The sequence below is a fragment of the Arachis ipaensis genome, chromosome B7 (assembly GCF_059453495.1).
Source record: "Arachis ipaensis isolate K30076 ecotype BB chromosome B7, ASM5945349v1, whole genome shotgun sequence".
Classification (NCBI taxonomy): domain Eukaryota; kingdom Viridiplantae; phylum Streptophyta; class Magnoliopsida; order Fabales; family Fabaceae; genus Arachis; species Arachis ipaensis.
Window position 1 is genome coordinate 97,952,774 of NC_142442.1, and position 5,827 is coordinate 97,958,600.

Sequence of the window (5,827 nt, forward strand, 5' to 3'; positions counted from 1 at the left end):
CTCTGAGAGATCATATTGACTTGCTGAGTCAATATTTTGTTCTGAGCCAATATGGCATTCAGAGTATCAACCTCAAGAACTCCCTTCTTCATAGGCGTCCCATTACTCACAGGATTCCTTTCAGAAGTGTACATGAACTGGTTATTAGCAACCATGTCAATGAGTTCTTGAGCTTCTGCAGGCGTTTTCTTTAGGTGAATGGATCCACCTGCAGAAGTATCCAGTGACATCTTTGATAGCTCAGACAGACCATCATAGAATATATCCAGGATGGTCCATTCTGAAAGCATGTCAGAAGGACACTTTTTGGTCAACTGTTTGTATCTTTCCCAAGCTTCATAGAGGGATTCACCTTCTTTCTGTCTGAAGGTTTGAACATCAGCTCTAAGCTTGCTCAGCTTTTGAGGAGGAAAGTACTTGGCTAAGAAAGCCGTGACCAGCTTATCCCAAGAGTTCAGGCTGTCTTTAGGTTGAGAATCCAACCATAATGTAGCTCTGTCTCTTACAGCAAAAGGGAAAAGCATGAGCCTGTAGACTTCAGGATCTACTCCATTAGTCTTAACAGTATCACATATCTGCAAGAATTCAGTTAAGAACTGAAAAGGATCTTCAGATGAAAGTCCATGAAACTTGCAGTTCTGCTGCATCAGAGAAACTAACTGAGGTTTCAGCTCAAAGTTGTTTGCTCCAATGGCAGGAATGGAGATGCTTCTTCCATGTAAATTGGAATTAGGTGCAGTAAAGTCACCAAGCATCCTCCTTTCATTATTATTATTTTTGGCTGCCATCTCCTCTGCTTGTTCGAAAATTTCTGAAAGGTTATCTCTGGATTGTTGTATTTTAGCTTCTCTTAATTTTCTCTTCAGAGTCCTTTCAGGTTTTGGATCTGCTTCCACAAGAATGTTCTTATCCTTGCTCCTGCTCATAATACAAGGAAGAATGGCCAGAAAAATGATAATAATAATAGAGATCCTCTATACCACAGTATAGGGATCCCTGTGTGAGTGGAAGAAGAGGGGGAGACAAAGAATGTAATATAATGGAAGAAACACAACTGTGAGGATGGAAGGAGGTGAAATGAGATGTTAGGATATGAATGAATAAATAGAATAGGATGAGATGGGGGAGGAATAATTTTTGAAAATTATTTTGAAAAAGAGTTAGTGATTTTTGAAAATAGTTTTTGAAAAATATTTAGTAATTTTCGAAAATTAAGTTTTTTTTTTTTAAATTAAAATAATTAATAAATTAAAAAGAAATTTTGAAAAAGGGGAGAGATATTTTCGAAAAAATGAGAGAGAGAGAGTTAGTTAGGTGGTTTTGAAAAAGATAAGAAACAAACAAAAAGTTAGTTAGTTAGTTGAAACAAATTTTGAAAAGATAAGAAGTTAGGAGGTTAGAGAAGATATTTTGAAAAGATATTTTTGAAAAAGATAAGATAAGAAGATGTTTTTGAAAAGATATGATTGGAGTTAGTTTTGAAAGAGATTTGATTTTTAAAATCTCAATTAATGACTTGATTCATAAGAAATCACAAGATATGATTCTAGAACTTAAAGTTTGAATCTTTCTTAACAAGCAAGTAACAAACTTCAAATTTTTGAATCAAAACATTAATTGATTAGTTATTTTCGAAAATTTTATATAAAAATAAGAAAAAGATTTTTGAAAAATATTTTTGAAATTTTCGAAAATAACTAATAATTTTGAAAAAGATTTGATTTTTGAAAAAGATTTTGAAAAAGATAAGATTTTCAAATTGAAAATTTGATTTGACTCATGAAAAACAATTTGATTTTAAAATTTTTTTTGAAAAAGTCAATCCAAATTTTCGAATTTGATGAGAGAAAAAAAGGAAAGATATTTTTTTTTTTTATTTTTGAAATTTTTATGAAAAACATGGAAAATATGCAATGCATGAAATTTTTAGATCAAAACAATGAATGCATGCATGAATGATATGGATGTCAAGATGAACACCAAGAACACTTTGAATGTCATGATGAACACCAAGAACATATTTTTGAAAAATTTTTTTTTTTATGCAAAGAAAACATGCAAGACACCAAACTTAGAATTCTTTAATGCTTAGACACTAAGAATTCAAGAATGCATATGATAAACATGAAAAGACACAAAACAAAAAAAATCATCAACATCAAACAAGAAGACTTACCAAGAACAACTTGAAGATCATGAAGAACACTATGAATGCATGATATTTTCGAAAAAATGCAAGATGCATATGCAAGTGACACCAAACTTATGATATGACTCAAGACTCAAATAAGAAACACAAAATATTTTTGATTTTTATGATTTTCTAATTTTTTTTGGATTTTTATTTATATTTTTCGAAAATAATTGTGAAAAAATAAAAATAAGGATTCCAAAATTTTTAATATGAATTCCAGGAATCTTGCCATGTTAGTCTTAAAGCTCCAATCAAATGGTCAGGCATGGCTTAATAGCCAGCCAAGCTTTAATCAAGATATGAGTGTAATTCAGACATGACAAGCCTAACATACTCATTACCAAAGGAATAGACATGGCTTTACAGCCAGCCAGGATGCAACATATAATTACATGGGCTGGAGTGATTAGTTGAATACCAATCCCAAAGTAGTTTGGGTATGGCTTTACAGCCAGATATGATTCAACATATTTCATGAAACACTAGAATTCATTCTTAAAAATTTTGAAGCCATAGAATAATTTATTTTTGAAAACATTTTTTTTTTTCGAAAATAGATGAGAAAATTTTAGAAATATTTTTGAAAAAAATTTTTGAAAAGAAAATAAAGAGAAAATTACCTAATCTGAGCAACAAGATGAACCGTCAGTTGTCCAAACTCAAACAATCCCCGGCAACGGCGCCAAAAACTTGGTGCACGAAATTATGATCTCTAGTAATGGCTTCTTAGGCCAGATACTCTGATCTAGTTTTACAGTCTGTCACAACTTCGATACAACTAACCAGCAAGTGCACTGGGTCGTCCAAGTAATACCTTACGTGAGTAAGGGTCGAATCCCACGGAGATTGTTGGTTTGAAGCAAGCTATGGTCACCTTGCAAATCTCAGTCAGGCGGATTTAAACATGATATTTTATTAGATTCAAATAAACAATAAAAGGGATAGAGATACTTATGTAGATTCATTGGCAGGGATTTCAGATAAGCGAATGGAGATGCTTTTCGTTCCTCTGATCCTCTGCTTTCCTGCTATCTTCATCCAATCAGTCTTACTCCTTTCCATGGCTGGCTTTATGTGATACATCACCACTGTCAATGGCTACTTTCGGTCATCTCACGGGAAAATGATCCAATGCCCTGTCACGGCACGGCTAATCGTCTGGAGGCATCACCCTTGTCAATGGCTTCATCTTATCCTCTCAGTGAATAATCTGCTCACGCACCCTGTCACGGCACGGCTATTCATCTGTTGGTTCTCGATCATGCTGGAATAGGATTTACTATCCTTTTGCGTCTGTCACTAACGCCCTGCAATCGCGAGTTTGAAGCTCGTCACAGTCATTCAATCATCGAATCCTACTCGGAATACCACAGACAAGGTTTAGACCTTCCGGATTCTCTTGAATGCCACCATCATTCTAGCTTACACCACGAAGATTCTGGTTAGGAGATCTAAGAGATACTCATTCTAGCTTAATTCATGTAGAACAGAAGTGTTTGTCAGGCACGCGTTCATAAGGGAGAAGGATGATGAGCGTCACACATAATCATCACCTTCATCACGTTCTTGGGTGCGAATGGATATCTTAGAAGCGAAATAAGAAGAATTGAATAGAAAACAGTAGTACTTTGCATTAATCTTTGAAGAACAGCAGAGCTCCACACCTTAATCTATGGAGTGTAGAAACTCTACCGTATGAAAATACATAAGTGAAGGTTCAGGCATGGCCGAGAGGCCAGCCCCTCTGATCTAAGAACCAGGCGTCCAAAGATTGTTTTCACTGGTCAAAGATGCCTAATACAATAGTAAAAGGTCCTATTTATAATAAACTAGTCACTAGGGTTTACATGAGTAAGTAATTGATGTACAAATCCACTTCCGGGGCCCACTTGGTGTGTGCTTGGGCTTGGGCTTGAGTGTTACACGTGCAGAGGCCATTTGTGGAGTTGAACGCCAGTTTCTGTGCCAGTTTGGGCGTTCAACTCTGGTTTTGGATCCTTTTCTGGCGCTGGACGCCAGATTTGGGCAGAAGGCTGGCGTTGAACGCCAGTTTATGTCGTCAATTCTTGGCCAAAGTATGGACTATTATATATTTCTAGAAAGCCCTGGATGTCTACTTTGCAACGCAATTGGAAGCGCGCCATTTCGAGTTTTGTAGCTCCAGAAAATCCACTTTGAGTGCAGGGAGGTCAGAATCCAACAGCATCAACAGTCCTTTTTCAACCTCTGAATCTGATTTCTGCTCAAGTCCCTCAATTTCAGCCAGAAAATACCTGAAATCACAGAAAAACACACAAACTCATAGTAAAGTCCAGAAATGTGAATTTAACATAAAAACTAATGAAAACATCCCTAAAAGTAACTAGATCCTACTAAAAACATACTAAAAACAATGCCAAAAAGCGTATAAATTATTCGCTCATCAGTGGTCAAGGATCTCTATCCCTATCACTAACATGAGAATTGGCAAGGATCAATCCCACTAAGTCAACCTCTAACTAGTAGAGGAAAGTCAAGTGAGCTATTTCAATCCAAGTCCATAAGTCCTAGTTCTACACCAAATCAATTAGTGAGCTCTAGCGTTAATGGCTCCCAATCGTCAATCACTTGGACATTAGTAACTCAAGAGTTCCTAAGTTACCTTCCCAAGCCAAGAACATAAAATTCTATTATAAGATCTAACCAAGCATTTTATCAAACACTTGGAAGGCACAAAAGAAAAGCATAGTAAATTGCAAGAATTAAAGGAATCTACAACTACAAAAGTAAGAGGTTAACAATAGAAAGGCAAAATAATAGAAAAGTAAACTCATTACTAGAAGAAGCATTTTAACAAACACATAGAAGGCAATAAAAGTAAACAACATGAATTGCAAGAATTAAAGAGAGATCTAACTAGAATAGCAAGAGATCAACAATAGAAAAGGAAGACAATTATGAAACAACAAAGAACTTACCAATTGCATTGAAGAAGAAATGTAGATCTACAAAAGAAAGCTCATAAACTACAACTAACAATACAAAGGAATTACAAGAGAAGAAGAAGAATTCTACAACTACAAGAGAACAATTAGGGAAGAAAAAAAAGGAAAATTAGAAGAGAGAAGAAGAAGAAGTAGATCTAGATCTAAACCTAATCCTAATTCTAATCCTAGAAGGAAGTGAGAGCTTTTCTCTCTAAAACTAACTTTCCCTCCAAAAATTAAACTAAACTAAACTAATGTGTAAAAGTATCTAAAGTATGTTGATTCTCCTTCAATCCTTGGCTTAAATAGCATCAGAAATGAGTTGGATTGGGCCCACAAGGCTTTAGAATTTGCTGGCCACGTATTGCTTTAAGTGGATCATATAGCAGCAACAATGCATGCGCATACAGTGCGCGTACGCGTCACCGTACGTGTAGCAACTATGGCGAATCTTATATCGTTTTAAAGCGCCAGATGTTAGCTTTCCAACGCAACTAGAACCGCATCATTTGGACCTTTGTAGCTCAAGTTATGGCCGATTAAGTGCGATTTTGCGATTCCTTTATTTCTTCATGAGTTCTCCATTTTTACATGCTTTTCCTTCATTCCCTTGATCCAATCTTTGCCTCCTAAATCTGAAATCACTTAACAAACATATCAAGGCATC

General features: G+C 35.5%; 1 non-coding gene across 1 annotated transcript; it reads left to right on the plus strand.

Moving 5' to 3' along the window:
• The first annotated feature begins 284 nt into the window (after window positions 1–284).
• LOC148553468 (small nucleolar RNA R71) lies at window positions 285–392 on the plus strand. Its single transcript, XR_015893216.1, has one exon. It is a non-coding gene; the product is annotated as a small nucleolar RNA R71 (small nucleolar RNA).
• Window positions 393–5,827: the final 5,435 nt, after the last annotated feature.